The sequence below is a fragment of the Macrobrachium rosenbergii genome, chromosome 34 (assembly GCF_040412425.1).
Source record: "Macrobrachium rosenbergii isolate ZJJX-2024 chromosome 34, ASM4041242v1, whole genome shotgun sequence".
NCBI classification, from domain to species: domain Eukaryota; kingdom Metazoa; phylum Arthropoda; class Malacostraca; order Decapoda; family Palaemonidae; genus Macrobrachium; species Macrobrachium rosenbergii.
In genome coordinates, this window is record NC_089774.1 from 518,146 (window position 1) to 543,156 (window position 25,011).

General features: G+C 41.6%; 1 protein-coding gene and 1 long non-coding RNA gene across 8 annotated transcripts in view; one reads left to right on the top strand and one right to left on the bottom strand.

Annotated features, from left to right (window-relative positions):
- LOC136856038 (uncharacterized) overlaps positions 1–9,983 on the top strand; it is a 35,537-nt gene extending 25,554 nt beyond the window's left edge. The window contains exon 4 of the long non-coding RNA XR_010858199.1: positions 9,004–9,983. This is a non-coding gene — a long non-coding RNA (uncharacterized lncRNA). The remainder of the gene's footprint in view (positions 1–9,003) is intronic.
- LOC136856039 (oocyte zinc finger protein XlCOF6-like) overlaps positions 1–25,011 on the bottom strand; it is a 212,144-nt gene that overhangs the window by 171,902 nt on the left and 15,231 nt on the right. The gene's annotated exons all lie outside the window — the stretch shown is intronic.

The window sequence follows — 25,011 nt, forward strand, 5'->3', positions numbered from 1 at the left end:
TTACTTGCTCTTACACTCCTATCTATTACACTATCGGCCATTCTCATTGGGCCCCTCAACACTGCATCCCTAAAGCTTCCAAACTCTGGTACTCTCTCATCTACCCCAGCCCTTACACTTACACTTCTGCTCTCTTTTATAACCCTGTCAAGCTCATAATCTTCTACAATTTCCAAAATTTCTCCCCAAGTCAACCTTTCATTCGTCCATCTTTTCTTCTCCTTCCGCTTCAAGTTCACAAATTCTCTAACTCCATCTGGCACTGTCCCTAACAACTTCCGTACTAACTCCTTACATTCATCTATCCCATCATCCCCAAACTTCTTCCTTGCCAACGTCTCCAGCCTACAAGCATACAGTGACAAGGTTTCCCCAGCTTTCATTCTTGCCTCATCAAATTCATTCTTCCTCTTATACTTAACACTCGCTTTCATACGCCTCGCTTGCTCAACTAATCTAGCTTTCACCTTGTCATACTCAACATCCCCACACTCATAATAACCCTATACATATCAAGTAAAAAACCCAGTCAAATACTCTCCTAATTCTCGTGCCCACACTCTCTTACTTTCCCCATACTTATCCTGACAAAACCTTTCATACTCCCTAAAGAAATCATGCACATCCCTACTTCCATACTCATTATACTTTTCACACCGGGTACCTCCCTCACATACATAGCCTTTCTCACTTCTTTCTCACTTTCACTCTCACTTTCTCGCTACTTTCACTCTGTCCTTTCATACCCTCTTCCGAATACAAAGAGTCCACTTCTGCACTTACATTCATCTTACTCATTACACTCTTCTTCCCCCTCTTTTATCCACTTTTATCCACTCACCTCCATCCACCTCACTATCACTACTGCCTTCACCCTCTCCCTTCTTTCCTGCCTTTCCCACTTCCTTACCCTTCTTACCAGTTTCCTTTCCTTTCCCTTCTTCCCTTTTTCTTCCCCTGACTTATCCTTACTTTCCCTCTGTTCCTTCCCCTTGCTTTTCATTCCCTTTTCCTTACCCTGCCTCTCATTCCCTCGTTTCTTACTTCCTATTCCCATATCACTTTCATCACTCACGCTTCCATTCACTTCTTCCTCCTTTTCTTTCTCTCTTGCCCCTTCACACGTTCCAGAGAACCTGCCTCCAACAGCCCCTTCTCCAAAAACACCCTTGAACATACCTTTCACCATTTCTTCCACACTTTTCATCATTCCCTCCAACTTTTTATCCATCCTCTCTTCCATTCTCTCTTCTGACTCTTTCATCTCCCCTTTCATTTCTTCTTTTGCACTTCTTAGCATTCCCCCCATCTCCTCCAACTGACTCCTCAATCTCTCATTCTCACCCCTCAACCACGTATTCTCCTCTCTCAACCTCACTAGTTCCTCTTCCATCCTTCTCTTCAGTCACACTACCAGCCACCAATCTCACCTGCAGCTGCAATACCAGCTGCCCCACGTTGGGCGCCAAATATTATGTGGCGGTATTCAAAACCCACAAACAACACAACACGCAACACTCACCCTGATCTTCGGTTGCTGGAGATGGATAAGGTCCACGGTCGCCAATCACAGCACACACCCCACACAAACAAAAACTTAAACCGACCCTCCACCAACAACGAACCAACAAAAAAAGAAGACACATGAACCATTAATGTGGTCCCAAAAAAACAGACGAACTCCCGTTCACTTTCAAGGTTGGACCTCAACTGCCCAAGACCTCCCAAAAACGAAAAACTTTGACAGACCGACAGACAGAGAGACAGCCTAAACCAACTCAACAACAACCACTCCAACAACAATTACACTCTCTCTCTCTCTCTCTCTCTCTCTCTCTCTCTCTCTCTCTCTCTCTCTCTCTCTCTCACAAAAACGTTGGGAAATGCTAAATAAAAACAAATTTCTTCATCCCTCTATAGCCTGACTTTTGCCGTTCAAGCTTTTATTCATTAAACTTGAGTATTCCTATCCCTTTTACCTTTAGAAGGCTTATTAAGCTTCTTTTTGTGTGCCTTAGCCTTTAGGGTGGACTGGGAGACTTGATCACCATTGGCGATTGATTTCCCAGGCAGGGCTGGCCCTGGGTGCCTTTCTCTCAAACTCGAGGTTCCTTTGTCTCACACGGTAAGCTTTAGAGCTTGCTTCAAGAGAAGTAGTGCATTGATCTCTCATGAGGCTCATTCGCCCTCATTGTCCCAGTCTATGGATCGGGTTGTTGGGTGGCAACGATTCTGGAGTGTTCTTCCTGCTTTTCTATGGTCGGATGATCTTAGTAACAGGTAATCACTTCTCCCCTTCTCAATGCAGTCCTTTGGGATCACACTGAGTGGGTTTTTGCGTGACTCACTTTCATGGACCATTGGTTTTTGTCACCACGAGTGTTCTCCTATCTTTCCTTGGTCTGGTGATCAGGTGATAGGAAAATACTTCAGCTCTTCCCAGCATTCTTTCGGGATTGCACAGGAAGGGTTTGTGCAGCCTGTTTGTGCTGCTCATTTGTTCCTGAAATCTTGGTTTTCAATTGAGTTTTTGGGGAGCCATGAGCTGGTGTTCCATGGCCATGGTGACCGGGTAACACTTCAACCTGCCTGTCCCAGCTCTTCAGGGCCGTTAGAGAGGGGGTAGTGTGACCTGGGCGTGAGGCTCTGCCACTATCGATGGCTCCGATCTTTGGATTGGGTTGTTCAGTAGTGAATGGTTTTGTGGAGTTCTCCGTCGCCTCTGATCTTCCTCTTTTGATATTTTCGAGAAGAGGGCTACTATGTTTGACTATCACTGCAGGAAGTCTTGATAGGCCTCTAGCATTTGGTCCTTTTCCGAGGCAGAGGACTGATTGGCTCACACTATGGTACAGTTGCACCCTCAGTTTTCTGCATGGGTGCGACTGTTGCCCGGGGGCTGGCTGATACCCGGGCTGGCTGATCCCTGGGCAGGCTGACACCTGGGCTGACTGATCCATAGGCTGGCCAATCCCCAGGCCAGCCGATCCCTGGGCCGGCTGACACCCAGGCCAGCCGACACTCGACTGTCTGTCACCTGGCCTGGTTGATCTCTGGTATCTGCCAATCCCCAGGCTGGTCAATCCCTGAGCTGGCTGACTCCTGGGCCATCCAATCCCCAGGCTGGCTGGCCGACATCTGATCCTGCCTGTCTGTGGGATACCAGTCCAGTCAAGCTTTCATACCTCTGGTCCAGCATTCCCTGATGCTACCTGTGCTCCATGCACAGGAACTATAGCTATCCAGGCTGACTGATCTGGTCAAGGCTCTTGGACTGCTGGTCTGGGACCCCCCTGCTGCTACCCATGCTCTTTGCAGGGGTGCAACTGCTATCCGGGTCTCTCAGAGACTGGGTGCCTGTCCTGCCTAGCTAGCTATGCTCTCAAAGCCAGCCAAGATACCTGTATTATCTGTACAGGATCTTTGGCTTGCAGGATTCCAGGGAAGTTACAGGGCCTGTGTAGTCCTGTTATCCAGCCATAGAACTGAATGGGGGCAGGAATCCCATGGGGTTCTGTACACCAGGATTTGGATACCAGTGTGCAGGATCCGTTATTCCTAGAGGCCTTCAAGTCTGGTTGAGAGCTGGATGGCCTTGGAGAAGCACTGGGACTTTTTCTGCAGATTTTCCTACCACTGAGAGAGCTTAGGCTCCAGCTTAGTTGCCTTGGTCATAACTTACTAGTGCTCTTATGAACCATTGACTTTCACCTGTATCTGTACAGGTAATCCACTCAGGACCAATCCAGTGAGGTGACTTTACCTCGCCTCTAACTCATTGAAAGGTCTTATCTTGGTCAGTGCCAACTGGTACCACAAGTAAGTTTGAGTCACTCTTTTTCTCTCTGGTGTCACAGGTGAAGCAGTGGATGACCCAAATTAGGAGGCGATATTTAAAACGCTGTTGCCGCTGGGGTAGCCTTCACCAACAACCTGGCCCACCAGGCAACCTCCTGTGAGCTGTTGTTGCATGTAGTGGGATTGGGGGACGAAATTCAGTGGCATTTTGAGTCCATGTGCAAAATTTTGGCACTGAGTCAGTGCTGATATTGAGGATCGGTCCAGCTCTGGGGTCTACTTTAATCCTTTTAGGACAAAGTAGAGGCTGCAGCAAGATTAGTGAAATTGACTAATGGCAACCATCTCTGCCAGACAGTGTCCTATATGTTCTCGGTCCTATAGGGAACTGCAGTTGAACTTTCACGTTCAGTTAGCATTCTCTTCTTTGTGACATCGGAGCTCCAACTTTGTTTTTTCCTCTTGAAATTTCCTAGACTTCTCCAGTTCGGCCCCCTGATCCCAACCCCTTGAAGAGATTGGGGGACTTAGGGACCCATTGCAAGGATTGAATGCACTTTTATATCTTCCATCTCTGCAGTGGGTTCAACCACAGTGGAAATCCTTTTTCCCTTTACTCCTCCCTCTATTAAGCTTTCCTGCTTCTCTCTTCCTCTATCATTGACAAAATTTGCATGGCACTATGGAAAAGACTGTTCTTATAACTTATATGGAGGGTGGAGGTTGACGGCATGCCTCTTCACCCATAAAACTGGAGTACTTGATGTGATTGAGCGAAGCAAAACTTATATGTCAAACCTTTCCCCCTGTGCTGGGTTTGATCTTGACTGACTGACAACCCTTAAGGCACTGAGGGTATGTGATAAGTCTGGGAGAAGAGAAGCTACCTGTTACGTGGTGTCTTTATTATGCAATAAAACATAGGTACACACAGTATGGAGGCAGGTATTTAACTGACTCATAAAGCCAAATGACTTTGGTCAGGTTGACACTAAACAACAAACAAACAACTGTTAAGAATGCAATAACAATACACAATAGTATGGTGTATATCCAGTTGAGGATCCCAGATCAGTTACCACTGTAGATGACATTGTTGCTCCTCCCCCCCATTGGGCCTCCTTGTTGAGAGGGACCTCCATCCTGGACGAAATTCAAATTCATCGTATGATGACACAAGACACAACCTAAAAGCCTTTTGACCTCTGGCTTACCAATGGGCAACTCCAAAGGACACTCAGTTCAAATAAAGAAAGATGGTATTAATACATTAATACCATATAGAAGGCCTAGGAAAACTAGATTCAGGCAAGACCTGACTTTGACAAACTTTGATTCTCTATTTGGAAGTGGAAGTTGGTCAAGGTTCCTAACCTTAGGAACTGACAAAAATTGATCAGCTTTAAAACTAGAAAATTTCTTATTGAATAGGCACTCAACTTCCAAAATGTCATTCAGACAGATTAAAGACCAGATATGGTTGATAGAAACCACAACAAAAACCAATCTGAATATTACATGAATAGCACAAACATTGACACAGTAAAGGTAACAATAAAAATAACATGATGGTATGAACAGTATTCCAGGTACCCTAGTACTTCCTGATAATTATGATGAACCAATTGAAAAGAATATATTATTAGATTCTCTTAACAAGAGATATACCAATGTACAAGACTGTGAAATACATAAGTAACCAGTAGACAGAGTAATAGACAAAAATTGAGAATAGCAGAATTAAATTTGAATGTCAAGAATTACCCTTAAAAATTAAAATTATGAGCAAAAACAGAGAATTAAGACCGTATGTTCCAAAACCACTACAGTACAATGCCAAAATTGTAGTAAATATGGACATACAAAGAAAAAATTGCCAAAATAAATCTGTATGTGCATATTGTGGGTCTAATGAACATGCCACACAGTGGAAGTGCAGTGAACCAAAATGCATGAACTGTGGGCAAAATCATCATGCAAGCTCTAAAGAATGTATGTATCATATCAACAATAAAGAATTGAAATTATTGCAGGAAAGAACAGGGATGCATATACAAGAAGCCAAATTAGAACTGATAGTTAGAGGAATGCATGATCCCACTAAGAAACGTACCTTTTCTTCCATAACAAGAACAAATAATGAAACAAAATGGAAATAGATAAGGGTAACAAAACCCAGATAGATAAATCTCAAGAAATGATAACTACCTTACAGGAAAGAAACTGAAATAGCAAAGAACCAAGAAATGAACACAAATGCTTATATGGATAATATTTGTTCAAATTCATTTGAGATATTAAGCAAATGGAAGCACAAGAAGATAATGCATACACTACGGAAATAAAAGAAGAAAATTGTAATGAACTGGAAGTTATAGATAAAAAGAGACCTTTTGAGAGAACTCCACCCAAAACCAAAACACCAACTATTATCAGAGAAACGTCAGTTAAACAAAAAAAAATACCCGAAGAAAGAATATAAACCAAAAAATTATAAGAATATACCTTTATCTCCTGTTGGGACTTTGGCCTCCGACAGGCCCTTGAAAGGTGCTGCATCCCTCTCACCTGTCCCCTTAACCTCCTGGGGTCATACGGTCCTAGGACTGGAACGGTCGTATGTTTGAGTGGTGGAGAGGGGAGCAGGGGGTTCTGATGAGGGCCTGTCTCCTGCTGACAGAGTAGCCTGGGAAGACCTTGGCCCGCAAGTGCTTGAGGGTCCTTTTCCTCAGGACATGGACATCCTTGAATTACAGAGGATCTATGTTGAGACTGAAACTGATTCATTAGTGTAACTACCTCGGGGAAGAGACCATGACCACTCCCGTGGATTGTTTGTCTGCCTTCGAAGCCTTCTGGGAACCATGCAAGGAACCCAAAGCTTTGTTGGGCCTGCCGTGGTCAGATCTTGCCGAAAGGGTTCTAGACCAAGTGAGTTCTCTGGTTTCTGAGCAGGATTATTCAATTTGTTCTATCCATTCAAACAAAATACTTCCTCCTCCTCTCCCTTGTCAGAAGTATTTCTGCGTGCTCTTGGAGAGGCCACTGCCAACCAAATAGGTTGGCCTCGACCTGGTTTGTCTAGACCCAGGTCTGTCGATGAACCAGCTTCGTGCAAAGGAAGTCTCCCTCCTCCAGCACAAGTTAGCGGCGCTAGAATCGACTGCCACGGCAGCATTCCTCGTCATCTTCAAGTTCAAGGAACCTGTCTCATTGTCCTCTCTGAAGAACTTCAGTAGGGATTTTTTTGCAAGATGCTACTAAGTTTGGTTGAGTGCTGCACTACTATCTCAAAGGTGATCGACACTGCAGGTTTGGATATTGACAGCTCTTCGGTTAGCACTAACAGAGCTGAGGAAGGCATCTTTCGAGTAAACTTCCTCCTGGCTCTGTAAGTTGCTCCTTGTGCATCGTCTCTTCCTGGGTGGAGAAGAATTGCAACCCAGACGACAGCTCTTGATAGTAGGGACATCACCCTTTAATTTGCACTCAGTAGGAACCTGTCAACTTCTGGGTATTATGTGCAGAGAGGTGATTGGTCACGATCACCTGCACGTTGTTTTACCTGCAGAACGTTGCCCACTAACCTTGGACACACTTTCCATGGACCATTGGTGGCTGCTCAACAGGTCAGTTAGCAAGTCCAGCTGCCTTTGGGGCAGGTAGCACCTCATCTAGGTATCCAGTTGGTAGGAGACAGATTAGGAGTGACTGGTTCTCCTCCCTCTCTCATACTTCCTCTTCGGTAACAGAGGGTCAGAGTGCCATTCCATATACGAGCGGGATGGATGTAGGTTCAGGTGAGTTATCTGACTGAGCAACAGTCTTCATTGGCAGTGAGGGGATGCAAGTTCCCCACCTCTTTTGGTAAGGGGTGAGGAGGACAGACAATAATCAAGCTTGTTGAGTGTATTTACCTGTTTTGTTGTCTCTGACACTTCAGTTGGGTTCTTGCAGCCTGATTAAGTAATAGAGTACAAATCCTTTACTTAATGGTCCAGAAGTCTAGCATCTGCTACATCCCATATGTGCAGTATGCTAGAGGTATGGGGTTCCTTTCTCTGCTAACGGACCAGGAAGGGAACTAACCCCAGGTTGGAGGTTGGGCAAACCTACTAGCTGGTTCAGAGATTTGCCCAGACTCCTCCCACCAGTGGCTAAGTCTCCTATTTAAAGAGTAAAAGTTTATATTTGTGTAGGGATAAATAGCAAATTTTAAAAGTCATATTTTTCCTAACATACATACAAACCTGAAGGTCTGTACATTTATGGCCCGTCTCAGCCACCCCTCACTCTGGTACCTGGGCCGCAAGGCAAAGTGGAGTACAGACCTACAGGTGGGTGGGGCTTCCCCTGCCTGTTGGTAGTTAACTACCTTGTCAATAAGTGTGAATGGCCGTCCCAGCTTGGGTCGCAAGCTAAAATCCCTGTGTGAAGAACTTTAGGTTTGTATGTTAGAAAAAATGCAAATTATTTTTAAAATTTGCTATTTTTAAAAGAAAATATTCGTGATGAAATATATGGAAGCTCAGATTTCTGACCCAGGATTTCTGATAACTCTTCCGGAGGGAACTGTGATAAGTATTATTGAGTGTACCTTAAGAAAACATAATACGTTTAGGAGTAAAGGCTAAAGTTTTCAAGGTCACTGAAGCTCCGTAACGAGGTAGATAATCTTATTAACTACAATTAACAGGACTATTACTGAGCCTTTTGTCAAAAGAATGCCTCAAGAAATTACTCTTAAAAGTATATTGAAGAAATCATGATATGGGAACCAAGAAAAATGATAATGGTGAAGATATACTCTGAGGGATATATGCAAGAATTTGGAATGGAAAACCACTTGTAAGCAAATGATTATTAAGTGGTACAGCATTATTTCAGTGAGTACTTGAGGCGTACAGCTTGACTTAACATCCACGTTGCAGGTTGTTTGAGAGCAAGATTATGTCCATCAGAGAGGAGAGTCTTGTGAGACACGACAGAATGAGCAAAGCAGTTCCAATGAACTGTTGGTTTACAGACTTTTACTGTATGTGTGGACAACTGCCCATCTGAAAGACTTGGAAATCAAAGTGTCTAGTGAAATCATGACCTCAATATGGGCTCAGTATGATTGATGGGTTTGCCATGAACAATAAATTAAAAGCTCCAGTTTTATATAAATTTTCTACTAATCTTTTACTTTCTCTCATATTTCAGACTTTCCATCCTTAAACAAGAAGTTGTCGATTTGCGTTGTCAAGGTTTCAGAAATGAATGAGCTTCCAGTGATGAATTTAAGTGGAAGTTCCTGTGAGGTTTTGAATAAATTCTTAAAATAGTAAATGGAAAATTCTAGATATCAGATTTGTGCATTGGTGAAAGAAGAAAAGGGAGAAAATAAAATAGGAACAAAATGAATGTGATAGAAGCAATGAATAACAATAGAAGAAAGTAAAATAGTTGGTAATCCCGTAAATAAAAAACAAAGTTGAAGGACCAGAGGCTAAAATGAGCATCTCGGAATATCAGTTGAAAAGCGAGACCGAGGATCCAGTATCCCCGTCTCTCGTCAAGAATGAAAATGTAGGTTTAGTGGGCAGTGATACCCCAGCCAGCTATGCCTCTGCCTCATTGGATCCAATGACGGAAATCAAGTCGGAAATCAAGACGGAAGTGGAGGTGTGTTATGTGTCTGATGGCGAGGTGAAGTATCACTGTGAGGATTTTACATCAGCATTCGGAGATGAAGGCGATTCGCTGCCTGTCAGAAAGAAAGTTGATAAGGGGAAGCCCTTCGTGTGCAGGGAATGTGGGAAAGCCTTTTCCACAAAGACCCACGTGGAACGACACGTTTGGATCCATACCGTGGAGAGGCCATATACGTGCAATGACTGTGGGAAGTCGTTCTCCCAGAAATCAAATATCAAGGAACACATGCGAATCCATACAGGGGAGAGGCCCTTCACCTGCAAGAACTGTGGAAAGTCGTTCTCCCAGAAAGGCAATCTCAAGACCCACATGGCAATCCACAGGGGGGAGAGGGCCTTCACCTGCAAGGACTGTGGGAAGTCATTCTCCCAGAAAGGCAATCTTAAGTCCCACATGGTGATCCACAGTGGGGAGAGGGCCTTCACCTTCAAGGACTGTGGGACGTCATTCTCCCAGAAATCGTACCTCAGGGCCCACACGGCAACTCAAATGGGGAGAGGGCCTTCACCTGCAAGGACTGTGGGAAGTCGTTCTCCAAGAAATCGCTCGAGCGCCACGTGAGAGTCCATCTTGGGAGAAGCCATTTGCTTGTAAGGACTGTGGGAAGTTGTTCTCCCAGAAAGGCAATCTCAAGACCCACATAGCGATCCACACGGGGGAGAGGGCCTTCACCTGCAAGGACTGTGGGAAGTCGTTCTCCCAGAAATGGTATCTTAAGGTCCACATGGCTACCCACACAGGGGAGAGACCCTTCACCTGCAAGGACTGTGGGAAGTCATTCTCCCAGAGATCGTCTCTCGAGCACCATATGAGGGTCCATCTTGGGAGAAGCCATTTGCTTGGCGAAAGAGTGTGGGAAAACATTTTCCTGGAGGAAGAGCCTGAAACAACATTTCTTGACTCACACAGGCGAGAAGTCCTTCAGATGCGCTGACTGTGGGAAGTCATTCTCCAAGAAAGGCAATCTCAAGGCCCACATGGCGACCCACAGCAGGGAGAGGGCCTTCGCCTGCAAGGACTGTGGGAAGTCATTCTCCCAGAAATCGTATCTCAAGGCCCACATGGAGATCCACATGGAGCAGAGGCCCTTTGCCTGCAAGGACTGTGGGAAGTCATTCACCCAGGAATCGCATCTCAAGCTCCATATGAGGATCCATCTTGGGGAGAAGCCATTTGCTTGTGAAGAATGTGGAAAACGTTTTCCAGGAGGAACAGCCTGAAACTACATTTCCTGACTCACATGGGAGAGAAGCCCGTCAGATGCACTGACTGTGGGAAGGTGTTCTTACAGAAGTCACATCTGAAGGTCCACACGAGGCCATTCTGTCTGCAAGGGTTGCACTACCTCTTTCTCTTTGGACCCATTGATGGAAATCAAGACGGAAGTGGAAGCGTGTGTTACGAGTCCAATGGTGACATGAAACATCACTATGAGGATTTTACGTCAGCAACTGGAGGCGAAGACGATTTGGCATGCGTCACGTCAGAAAGGAAGTCGATAAGGAGGAGTCCTTCGTGTGCAGGGAATGTGGGAAAGCCTTTTCCTGGAGGAGCGACTGGAACAACATTTCTGGATCCAGGAAGGAGAGGCTTGATTTGCGCATGAGGAGGCATTAAAGTCACTGATTGATTGCGAGCTGTCCTCCAATGATTCATTGACCTTAATCACTGATTCTGACTACTGTATGATGCACTTGTTCCTACACAAATACAAACCTTCGGCCTTTACATAGGGATTTTGCTTGCGAATGCGAGCTGGAACAGCCATTACCTTGCAAACGAGGTCATTAGCTTCTGATGGTAGGGGGTAAACCCCGCCCACTCGTTGGTCAGCACTCCACTTTGCTTTCGGCCGTCGTCGAGTCAAGATGTCTGCTGCGTTCTCTGCCCAACTGCCATTTGACTTTCTTTTTGTTTTTGTTTTTATGAGATATGAGTATGTTTATTTGTTTGCCTTATATCTATAATGCAAATCCCAAACTTGCAACAGCCTGGGTAGAGGATAAGTATACCTTAGTTTTACCAGACCACTGAGCTGATTAACAGCTCTCCTAGGGCTGGCCCGAAGGATTAGACTTATTTTACGTGGCTAAGAACCAATTGGTTACTTAGCAACGGGACCTACAGCTTATTGTGGAATCCGAACCACATTATAGCGAGAAGTGAATTTCTATCACCAGAAATAAATTTTTCTAACTCTTCATCAGCCGGCCGGGGGAATTGAACTCCGGCCCATCGAGTGACAGTCTGAAGCTCAACCGACTCAGCCAACAAAGGGCTTCCTGGGTAGAGGAAACCTTTGCTTTTTAGGCATTGTGCTGATAAACAAATCTTATAATCAGTTCCTCTCCTCGTTAGAGATAAACCTTCATTCTCTGTGTGCATCATGCAGGGAGCATGATTGCAGCCAATAGTCCATGTATTGAGTGTCGTGTCTGGCTTTCCGAACGGTGGATGAAGTTTGCCTGGGAGGAGAAGAGAGAGAAGTAGGTTTCTTTGGTGTCATCAGGACACAGCACTTCACCAATTACACCTAGGATTCTCTCTGATTCCTTTTTTGCCCAAGGCAAACTTCCATCTGCTGTTGCTACTCCTAAGGGAGTGGTTTTCTCCTTCGATGTCTCCTACTGCATTGTTAGTAGAGAGCCAACGTAGGGAAATGGTTGACTGGTTTGACTTCTCTCCAGTGGTCTCTCTTCATTCGGAGGTGGGATTATCCTCCTCGGGGCGAAGGGAGATTGCCTCCCTTAACCCAACTTGTTTTTCAGGTGTTGTGGTGCCTGAGGGGCTTAGGGCGTCCCTAGGCCTCCCAGGGGAGCCAAGCGTTGAGGGCTTGATCTACCACTTGAAGACCTCCAAAGACCTTCCAGTACTGCTGCAACTGTAACTGTGACTACCGTACCTACAGTACTGCAGTCTATGGGTATGGTGCCTAACGGTTTGAGGGCCAAAACTGTGTCATGCCTCCGGTAGTGTGCCCTCAAATGTTACCCGCCACAGTAATACCACGATCTTATGTACTTCAAGTTGCGCAAATTCACAGACACGTGAACTTTTTGTTGGAACCTAACTGATTGGCATATGCGATTTTTTCACAGGCACGCGACATTTGCAAAATCCTTGAGAAACCCTGCAAAAGTGGTTATGTTTAAATTTGGAAGTAATTTATAAGTTTTCATGCTTTTATGTGTAAAATTGGTATGAAAAACTTGTATTATTTTTATTTTTATACATAAATACTGTATGATACAAAGGTAACCTAGCATACTTTACGTTAAAATCCAGTAAAGTCAATCAAAGTCATAAAACAGCTGTCGATGTAAACCTCTCTCTCTCTCTCTCTCTCTGGTACTTTAATATTTTCTCTGATGTATGAGTAGTATTTTGTTCTCTCTCTCTCTCTCTCTCTCTCTCTCTCTCTCTCTCTCTCTCTCTCTCTCTCTCTCTCTCTCTCTAAGAGAGAGATTTTTGTGCGTATGTAGCATGTGTTTATTTGTTTTGTATACTTTAGTTTAATAGATAAATGTGACATTACTTTATTATTAATTTTTTTGTATTATCTATGCTATAATTACAACTTCTTGCATTTCTATAGTAAATTATTTAAGATTTTAAAAGAATAATATGGATTCCAGTCTTCTCTGATGATGGAGCGAGGAGGGGGTGTAACCTAGCTGTCAATTATCTTGACATTGACTGCAAAGAGGAGAAAATGATGGTCAAATAAAATACCGCTTCAGAAGGGATTTCTCTTTCTCTCAAGTTATTCTCTCCTTCTCCGTTGCAAATCATGAATAACTTCTCTCTCTCTATTTGCAAAGTTATTATCTCTTTCTCTGTCATAAAACATGAATAATTTCCCTCTTGATATTTAACTAAGAACAATTCTCTCTCTCTCTCTCTCTCTCTCTCTCTCTCTCTCTCTCTCTCTCTCTCTCTCTCTCTCTCTCTCTCTCACAATAATTCATGAATAATTTCACCCTTATGATATTTAACATAAGGACAACCCCCATCTCTCTCTCTCTCTCTCTCTCTCTCTCTCTCTCTCTCTCTCTCTCTCTCTCTCTCTCTCTCTCTCTCTCTCGGTACTGTAATGAAATGTGAATTACAGTATGGTATTAAGCTAACTTTCAAGTGAAATGAAAGTGCTGTGGGAGCACAATTTTCTCAAATTTAGGGTTTAAGCTCTAGAAATAAGCATTTACTGTATTAGCATTTTTAATGACCGTACCAAACTTGCAGGAGGGGTTCTGGAGCCTAACCTCGCATAAGTTCGAGGTACAGTCATCCTCCGGCGTTGGTGGGGGACGTGTACCACCCCCACCTGCGAATACCGAAAATCTGCGAGTACCAAAACCCCCTCTAAAAATGCTGATATCTGCCTATCTTAATAGTTCAAACACCAAAGACCCCTCTTAAATGCTTCTAACTACCTAATTTAATATTTGAAACATCAAATATACCTTAAACTGTCATCCTAAAACATTTAGTCATGAAAGTAATACAGTAATACATTAATTGCTCTATGAAAAAACCTGCAATAATAGGCAAATTTTCAATGAATAACTGTGAAAAATCTGTGAATAACTGAAGCCACGAATGCTGAACCGCGAATAAGGGGGGGTTGACTTCCCTTGGTGATGTCCGTCTCCATACCCTGCTGTCCAAAGGCCTGCCGCGACCAGCAGAAGAAGTCGAAGAAGAGGAATTGAGAATTATCATTGTCATCTTTGTCTTCATCTTTGTCGTATGCTGTCACCTCCTCCCCTTCTTCTTCCAAAACTAGCAAGCGGAGGAAGAAGAACGCTGCCTCTCCTAGCCGTAAAAGCCCTGTAGGGCTTCAGACAGCCAGCGTTCTTCCACAGAGAAGGCTACGGGATCTTTCACTAACGGTACCTACAGTACAGCAACTCCTGCTGCCTATAGCATGGGAGCTTCTGCTGCCTATAGCTTGGGAGCAACTGTTGCCTGGGGTTCCACAAACCCCTGGTGCACTGTTACTTGTCCCGGGAATTCACCTTCCAGTTCTGGTAAGGGTCCCTGGTCTACGGATCCAGGCCCAGCTCAGTGTGAGAGTAAGCACAGAGCGTGCTGGCGCTCACTATTTTTACCTGCCGGGTCCCAGTATGGTGACACCGGCCTACTGGCTTTATTCACCTGGGAAAGGCAAGAGGAGGTCTCCAACCAAATCTTCTTCTGCTATGGAGGCCCCAGCTTCTAAGAAAACTGTAGCACATCTTCAGGATAGCCCCTGTCCACGCTTGCGTGAACGGGACCGCTTTCCCCAGGACAGCACCATCCACATTCACGTGAACTGGACCTCTCTCTCTGACTTGTATGACCATTTTCACCTCCGCCTCCTTGGATTTTTCCAGGAACTGGGAGCTGGACAGGCCTAGGGTTCGGGACTGGGAATGTTCACACTCCCACCCCATTCTGACCATGGAAACATGTGCTCTGGGTATGGTCCTCGGACCGGACTGGTTGTATGCTCAGCTGGTAGAGAGACCACCAGGGGACTCTGGCGAGCATCCCTCTCCTGTAGAGGGAGTAACCTGGGAAGACCGTGTCCTGGAAGGGCTCTAGGTCCCTATGCCCCAGGACTCGGACACCCCCGAGTTTCAAGGGATTAGTCAGAGATCGTCTGTTTCATACAGCAGTTTAACAATCTTGAGGAAGAGACCATGGCCCTGTGGACCATTTGTCAGCCACCAAAGCTTTTTTGGGACCCCAAAAGGAACCCAATGTCTTGATGGGCTTGCCATGGTTGTGACTTGCTGAAGGGGTCTTGGACCTGGTTAATTGCTGCGGCAGGATGCAGCAGCAGTGGAATGGACTGCCATGGCAGCATTCCAGATGGTCTCCTGGATAGATGTATGGCCCTTGCAGTGGCCAAGAATGCCTCTTCCTCTTCAGAGTCCCATATTCTGAGGAGGAAGCCACATTCAGGAGACTGATGTTGTCTGGAGGTATGGCCATCTCCTACCTAGCCCACCAGACAGCTAACCTATAGGCAAACCTGGTGCCCAAGAGAAGAGACCCTGTGTCTCGTCAGGTCACCAAATCGGTACTGAGTCGGCATTGGCACTGAGGAACGGACCAGTACTGGGTTCCACTTCCCTCTTCTGTAGAGAAGTGGAGGTCGCAGTGGACAAGCTAAGGATGGAAAATATGACATGCTTGTTCATTAGGCAGTGGCCAAGATCTCTGGGTCTTCACGTGACACTGCAGCCCAACCTTCAAGTCAGGCTGGCCCTTCCACTGTGGGTCCTAGGAAGTCCGAGGCCTCCAAGGGCCCCTCCAAGAGCACCCAGTCTTCTTCTGCCCCAGCTAGGAAGGGTGAGCAGCAGCACTCCGTTCAGCCCCCTGATGAGCACTCTGTCACAGTTGCCCCAGGATAGAGATTGACTTCTCAATTTTTGTTGTGAATTGGCAGTCCTGATCAATTTTGAGAAGTCCGATCTTACACCCAAGCAGAGGGTAAAGTATCTGGGCATGCTGATAGATACGGCAGCAGCTAGAATCTACCCTTCAGACTCGCACATGAGCAAGATGAGAGAGGCAGCGCAGTTATTCCTGTCTCGACGGGAACAACCAGCTCGGCGGTGGCGATTCATTCTCAGCCATCGGTTGTCCTGGGAGAAGCTGGTCCCCCATGGACGGTTTCACCTTCGTTCCCTTCAGTGGAGAATGAAGGGGTTTTGATCTCCGGCAAGAGGCTTCGTGTTCTTCCCGATTCCTCTCTCGGAGCATAAAATTCATTAGAATAGTTATATTTTAAATTCTGAAACAACTTTTACACTCAAATGAAAGCATGCAACTGAGAAATATGGAATATCTATAGGTCATAAAGACTTGCCAATTTTTAACTTTCTACTTTATTTTCTAAGAGCTATTCAAATAATGAAGACAGTTTGTATTAAGACAAACCTGACATTTAGTTTTTACAAGGACCTTTTCACAATTACATGCAACCTGACGGTATTAACCAATCTCTGTTAATTTTCGTGATAACTGACATCAGAGAACATGTGAATATTAAGTCAAACCTCACTCTTTACTGTTATTAGTTCAATCTGATCTTGATTTTGGCTATTAGAGAAAAAGAAATTATGATCTTATATGAATCCATGCAAACCTTCATATGGTCCTTTAATGAATTAACAAAAGCAGAGTTAGTCGTGCAAGTAACGACCGGAATTCTAAATCCCGAATCTGATCTACAGCATACCACCTACAGGAACTTCAAAACGTCAAGAACCTTATATGAATTCTCTCCACAAGTCGAATGGACTTGATAAGCTCAAGTGTTAATCTTCCAAATATCTAGAGAATGTTCAACGAGCTCTGAAACATTTGAGTTCAAAGCTTGGAATGAAGCCAGGAGAGAGGTGCAAATAATGAGCAGGAAGACAAGTACTGCTGGTTTATTGATTGTTGCTTTAGATTTAGCCAGTCTTGTGCTGCACGGGCTCTTGTTCCTCGGCAGCCCGTATAGCGCATTGATTGTTGTTGTTGTTTTAGATTTAGCTGTCTTGTGCCAGCACGGGCTCTGTCTCTGTGAGCAGCCTGCAATAGTTTACTGATTGTTGTTGTTGTTTTAGATTTAGCTGGTCTTGTGCCAGCACGGGCTCTTGCCCTAGAGCAACCTGCAGCTTCTACTGATGAAGGACCTGCTTATAGTGGCATGCGGACGTTCGCGTATAATGCAGATCGTGGGTACAAAATTCTACAGGTGACCTGAGGTCAAACTATTTCACAAACAGGACAAGATATACAGAAAACATAATGATTAACAATGACTGGTTAGACATAAAAATACTCTGTCTCATATATGTGGTGCAAGGTCAAATGAACAGATAATAAATATACAATTCATAATGATAATAATAATATTGTGTCCGTCCGACCCTAGGTCGCACGTGAAGGCACTGCAGAAAAACGGATGTTCATACAGAACCCTGTTGAGTGTGTCATTTAAAAATAGTACCAGAATACGACATAAAAACTATCAGAAGATACTTAGCTCGTAAATGTACAATATTATTCTTCAGAGGAAATATATTCGTAAACACTATTACCAATAAACATATTTTATTACTTCACAGCATCATTATAATTAGATAATAAATCTGTTTCACCACTGAGGCTCAATGTATTAATTTTATTCAAAAGGGTACCGTCACATATGCCCTATTCTTATGACAAACCTCACAGTTCCCACCGCCGCCACCATATGTCATAGGTAGTTTGTGGAGCAAAGTTCCTGCAATGAGAAAGATCTTCCATTTCAGACCTTTATTACGATAATATAGTATGAGGTGCCTACGAGCATTCTCTCAGGCAGTCTCCCCATGAATCTCCCGCGTTTCCTTTCTCATTTTACGTATTTCACACAAACACTAGGCACACTGGCAATCACTCCAGTTTTTCACAGCTGTCAAAGGACAGCTGTATTATATACAACTATGTGCCAACTATGCTACATAACAAACTCAGTGGATTAGAAATAGATAGTACCTCGATTAATCTCAGTATTTATAAAACAACAGCACAACACCAAATAATCTGAACATGAGTTGGACGTATCATGAGGGTGAGAGGTGGCAATACAAAGAATTGACAACCTCAGATTCCTTAAGATTTAGTAACAACGCAAGTAAGTGTCAACGTTGTCAAGCACAAGTAGTCTTAGGCCAAAGAATGTCATTACAGTTCACAAATTCCTTTCATCTTTGTAATACAACGCTTAATCTATGTTATTCAGTCCTTTCTTTTATTATATATATATATATATATATATATATAGTGTGTTATATATATATATATATATATATATATATATACTGTATATATCTATATCAATGGGGAGGTGATATAAAGACTTGTTAAAAGGGTCAATTTATTCCGACGTTTCGTAATGGCTTCATTACATTTTCGAGGGCTGTACAAAATAAATAACATAAATTACAAAAAGGCTATAAATAAAAGAATAAATAAAAAATAGAAGGGACAATTAAAAAGCGACAACATAAAAACAAACAAAATCTCTAAAATATACAATATAAAAATATAAAGTGGGGCAGATATGGACCAACCTATTCAGTGGCAATGTTAAAACTGGAACAGAAACGAAAGACTAAGAGGTACAGACGGCAGAGGTTTGGCTTAACAAGGGGACGAGTCGTTTAATCATTAATGATTCCAAATGGTCAATTCATGGCTGCTAGAGGCTCGCCCTAAAACAGAAAAAATCCTTATTTTCAATTGGAAGTTTTACACATTTTGTGAGTGATTTCGATATTCGAAACTCTGGGTTTGTAATTTTACTGCCTGTCCTATAGCTTACCTACTTCCTTCAGAAGCCTCCTGGTGGATCCAATATAAGTTCCTAAATTACATTTAGGACACGTATAGCTATACACACACCCGGAGGACATATAAGGGCACAAACGATCTTTGTATTTAAATAAAGACCCGATGGTGAGAGGAATTAACAGGTATCAAGTGGACCTTAATGGCTCCAAACTTACTTTGGATCTGTTGTGAAAAGTTTAAAAAAGTGTTATCAAATAAAATGGAAATTTAGCATAAAATTCAATTTAGCACACTGTAAATTGTAGGTCTGATATAGTTGACTTGTCTATAGCGTCTACTATCTTAAAGACCAGTTCAGACGGGAAGCAGTTTTCCTTAAAATATTTACATAAAAAGACGATCTCATCTTGGAATAGGCACCAATCAGAGGTTAGCGTTAGAGCCCTGTGGAGGAGAGTAAAAACAGAATTAATTTTAAATTAAAAAGAACAAAACTATAAAATTTCTAACCCCAAGCCCGTAAATGTTCTGTTTCTAAAATCAGGTGTTAAAAATATTGTTTTGTCTAAGAACTAGATCGTCTAAAAAGAAAGCAGATTCGTTTTCTTTTCTAGGGTAAACTTAATATTATGGATGTTGTAAATTTAGAAAATCAAGGGAAGGAATCAGCATCAAATTATGTTCAAAAAAGGGCAAAGGTATCATCAAGCATAAAAAGGGGGCGGCAGGCAGGGACAGCCATCTAAGAAGTGCGCCTCCAGGAGCACATGAAAATGTTGGCAAAAGTAGGACGAGAGGACTCTACTGCCATGCCGCTTCAACCTGCTTGTATAACTTACTGTTAGTGGTAATAAAAGCTGTCCAGCACAGCCAGGCTTAAAAGATTTTTAAAAACGAACGGTTAAAACCACTCAAAAACTGTGTCGGGTTCAGAAAAAGCTTATTTAAAATGATATTAATAGTTTCTTCACATTGGTAAATAAGGATTCTACGTCAAAGCTGGTCATGAACAGGTCTGAATCTGTAATAAAATCTTTCTTTAAATTGACTGAATTTTTTAGTGAAATTATTTGTAGTTAAAGGCTCACAAGGGAACCAGAAATTTAGCCAGTTTGTAATTAGGGGCGTTGTATGATGCAAGCGATAGCCTAAAGGAGAATTTTGTTTATGAATCTTTGCAGCTCCATAGAGCAGGGTTTTCAACCTTTTTCCCTACGTACCCTTGGGTATTTTTAATGTCAAGAATGCACCCTCACTTTGTATAAAGTAGAAAAAACAAACAAACGTGCAGAAAAACATCTATTGTGTATATTTGCAAGTACTATTTCGAAGGGGAAGTAAGTACACAACTCTCCTGACATAACCAATAATATTGTAAACACAAAGAATTCCATAAAATAAAGAAAATTGTTTGTAATTATTTACCCTGTGGCTATGCAGTCAGTGGCGGCCAAAGCCTAACCTTAACGACCCACGGGAGTAAGTGTAAATTTCATCCGATCTCTTTATGTACCCCCTGGGGTACGCGTACCCCAGGTTGAAAACCCCTGCTATAGAGGGGATACTGTAAGAGGAGCTCAGACAACAATTTTGATAAGTTTCATTATTATTTTCACTTTCAGAGTTCTCAGGAAACGGTTAATTTTATCTTCCGTTTTGAAAATGTTGGAATAATCGGGAGATCCAATCATTTAGAATTTGGAGGAATCATTAAGAATGACTTCATTTCGTAATATAATCGTTTATTCAACAACACAACCCCTTTGACTTTATCTATCGCATTATATATCTTCTTTCAGACAGTTCCTTTTAGAATTTCAAACGGTCTTTTAAAAACGGGGTCCATTGTCTTAGTTTTCGAAAGTGTGATGTGACAGATCAAATAAGCGGATTCTGTAGATCACCAAGGACATCAAAAGGCAGCGATTTAAGTCTGTGAAAAATAGATTCTAACGGCAAAAAACTTAATAAAGTTAGTTTAAAGAATAGGCAGAATCCAAACCCAGAGAAAGGGAGAAATTCTTCCCTTAGATAATACATAGTTGGAAAAGTTAAAACAGAGGTTTTGTATGGAATTTGGGAATAGAAATGCTCAAGTCTTCTTTTAGCTTCTTGTTATGACGTGCTTGTACATTGTCAATAAAATCCTGTATTGTTTTGTTAAAAGGGTCTTAAAAATAGTGCTATCTATAAGAGAGAGATTAGAGACAAACCTGACCGGGCATCTGTTAACGACACTAAATGTTTATCATCAATCCTTGCTCTGCGTTATTCAAATGTTGAGTTTACCTCAAAAGAAAACGAAAATCAGCTTTCTTTTTTAGACGTCCTAGTTCTTAGACAAAACATCATTTTTAACATCAACACTTTAGAACAGAACATTTACATTTAAATAACTTTTATAGTTTGTTCTCTTTTTTAACTTTAAAATTAATTGCTTTACTCCACAGCTCTAACGGCTAACTTCGATTGGTGCCTATTCCAAGATGAGATCGCCTTTGCGTAAATATTTTAAGGAAAACTGCTTCCCGTCTGAATCCGGTCTCAAGAGGCTTGAAACGCTTCTAGACAAGTACTCAGACCTACAATTTACAGTGTTCCTAAATTGAACTATACAATTTCCATTTTTATTTGATAACACTTTAGAAAAACTTTTCACAACAGATCCAAAGTAAGTTTGGAGCCACATGTCCACTTGATACCTGTTGATTCCTTCTCACCATCAATCTTCTTTTATTTAAATACAAAGATCGTTTGCAGTTCTATATGTCCTCCGGGTGTGTGTATACATACGTGTCCTAAATGTAATTTAGAACTTATATTGGATCCAACCATGAGAGCTTAACATAGACCTCATCGGAGTAAGCTTACAGGACAGGCAGTAAAATTACAAACCCAGAGTTTTTTGAATATCAGAAATCACTCTAAAATGTGTAAACTTCACCTGAAAAATAAGGATTTTTCTCTGTTTTAGGCGAGCCTCAAGCAGCCATGGAATTGGTCATTTGAACTACAATGATTAAACGACTCGTCCCTCTTTGTTAAACAGCTAAACCTCTGCCAGCACACTGTACCTCTCTTAGTCTTCGTTTTCGTTCAGTTTTAACATTGCCACTGAATAGGTTGGTCCATATCTGCTTACTTTTTATATTTTTTTATATTGTATATTTTTTAGAGAGATTTTGTTTTGTTTTTTATGTTGTCCTTTTTAATTGTCCCTTCTATTTTTTTATTTTTTTTTAATTTGTAATCCAGTGTGCTTAATTTTTTAAACTTAAATTTATAGCCTTTTGTAATTTATGATATTTATTTTGTACAGCCTCGGAAAATGTAATGAAGCCACACAAATGTTTGGGAATAAATTGACTCATTTAACAAGTCTTTATATCCGCCTCCCCATTGATGTATATCTGTCAGCCACTGCTGTTTGAGATACAGTATATATATATATATATATATATATATATATATATATATATATATATATATATTATATATATATATATATATATATATATATATAGTATTATATATATATATATATATATATATATATATATATATATATACATATATATACATATATATATATTATTATATATATATATATATATATATTATATATATATATATATATATATATATATATATATTATTATATATATATATATATATATATATATATATATATATAAAGGTTATTTTGTTGGTTTTGTTGTTCCCCTTTTCCCGTCGTTGTCTCGGTTTCTGCCAGTCTTTCCTGAACCATTTTGTACTGATGAGGAACTATTTAATCCAAGCTTGGATTCATATATAATACGTATTAATATATATATATATATGTATATATATTATCTATATATATATATATATATAGAGTATATATATATATATATATATACCACCTTGTTTAAAGTTAAATGGCTGGTTCCAGCTGCACTGAATGGTAATTCCAAATGTTAAGACCTCAGGTTTGTATTCGTGTAGGAATAACTACAATTCACAATGATTTAACTCCTCCAGGTGTCGATGTTAACATCAAGTTAGGCAATAGAGTACTATAAAAGAAAGGCTTAAGTATTTGCTTTCTCAACAAGACAACTGCCATCTTACAGCTGATAATCAGGCAGAATTAAGTGACATGATGGTTGCTATTCACTGTGTTTATTCTCGAAGAAAACGAATTAGGGAATTTTAAAGATGTACAAGCTCATATTGCCATAAATGATTCATAGCCAGTAAGGTCTCCCCAAAAAATGCCAAAACCCTTATTTCCACCATGTTAGAAGATAAGGAAGTGAGCAGAATAATAGAACCCTCAAGTAAGGCGTGACTAAGCCCTGTTGTACTTGTTAGGAAACCCAATCACACTCAAAGAACATGCCTCGATTACCCCAAAGTCAACACACACCAAGTTGATATTCACCCTTGACCTAGATTAGAAGAAATGGTAAAACAGCTGCAAGCAACTGTTATTATGCTTTTGTATATATGAATTAGATGAAGAGAGTAGAGATGTAACAACTTTTTATGATGGAATTTCACTGTATAGATTCAAGCATCTTCTTTGGATTAAGTTGCAGTCCAATTATATTTTCATGTATCATGCCTAATATCTTCCTCTTGTTGAGAAAGGGTAGGTTATGAATTACTTAGATGATATTGTTGTTTGGGCTCCCAGTTTTCCAATCTTGTAAAGATTAGAGCAACTATTCAAACTTTTCATGGAAAGAGTAGTGAAGTTAAATGTAAGGAAATGTCACATACGCCAAAAGGAAATCAAATTCTTAGGTCACATAATTTCCAAGGATGGTTGTAGACCATGTCCAGACAATACTGTATCAGTGCCATCAGAGAAATGAAACCTCCTACAAATGTCAAAGAAACTAAGAGATTTCTAAGAATGTGTGGGTTTTATGGAAATCACATTAAGGATTATGCTAAAATTGCTGTTCCCTTGACTAATCTCTTCAACAGAAAGAACCTTTTTGTGGACAAAAGACTGTCAGTCCAGCTTTGAACAAATGAAACTAACATTAATCACTGCTCCAGGGCTAGTGAAGGCTCAGATGACTAAGCCCTTTGAATTATTCACCGACTCTAGTTTATAACTAATCATATAAGTGCTGTTTTGATGCAGAGACAAGATGATCAGTTAAAAACTACTGGATATTTCTCTAAGAAACTAAAGCCAGTTGAACAGTGCTACAGTACCAATGACAGAGAAGCACTTGCTATTGTCTTAGCATGTCGCAGATTCAATAATTTTCTTTGGGGTGTTCCTTTTACCATTCACACAGATCATCAGCCTCTAGCTTCAGTATTCAAGAAAGACAAAATCACCTAGAATGAGCAGATGAGTAACTGAGATGCAGGATTACTGTTTTAAGGCAGAATATAGGCCAGGTAAGAGTAATCAGGTGGCAGATCAACTAAGTAGACCAATCAGGGCAGTCTTTCATCAGGGTAGGGACAATTATCTTGGTCTAAGGCAAGACGAGTTCAAAGAAAAGCAGTTAGAGAGGAACCAAGGTGGGCTGAACTAATAACTTCTAGAAGGTGGTCGATTACCACATAAGAGGTTTCCCAGAGCTTTGACAAATCAATTCCTGTTGTATGAAGGATTGTTGTATCTCAGTGGAGATAAAATTGATAACTCAATTCAGTTGAGTTTAGTAGTTCCTACGGATTTAACAAAGGCAGCCGTGAGGTTTGGTCATGAATCTGTGTCAGGTCACCTAGGTACACGCAAAACAATTGATGCTATTGAAAACCTGTTCTATTGGCCTTTACTGCAAACTGATGCTACCAAATATGTAAGTGAATGTATTACGTCACACAAGCATAAAGTCAGTAGTTCTTTACAACAAAAGTTCCAAGAATTGCCTCCTGTAACAAAGCGTTTAGAGCGAATCAGTTTTGATTTAGCTGATATGTTATCTAGTGCACATGGTTATACACTTTATCCTCTGCTTGGGTATGAAATCAGGCTTGAGATTTACCATGACCCCGGTCACAGTGTAACTTGAAAAGTTGAAAGACGATCCCTTTCTTGGAGCAACTGCGGATCGAGACTTTGCCAAGACTAACCAATCGTCGAGATACCTCAACAGATGTATCCCGTGCAAATGGGCCCAAGCTGACACAAGAGTGAACACTCACATGAACACATGGGGAGCAGTCGAGAGCCCAAACAAA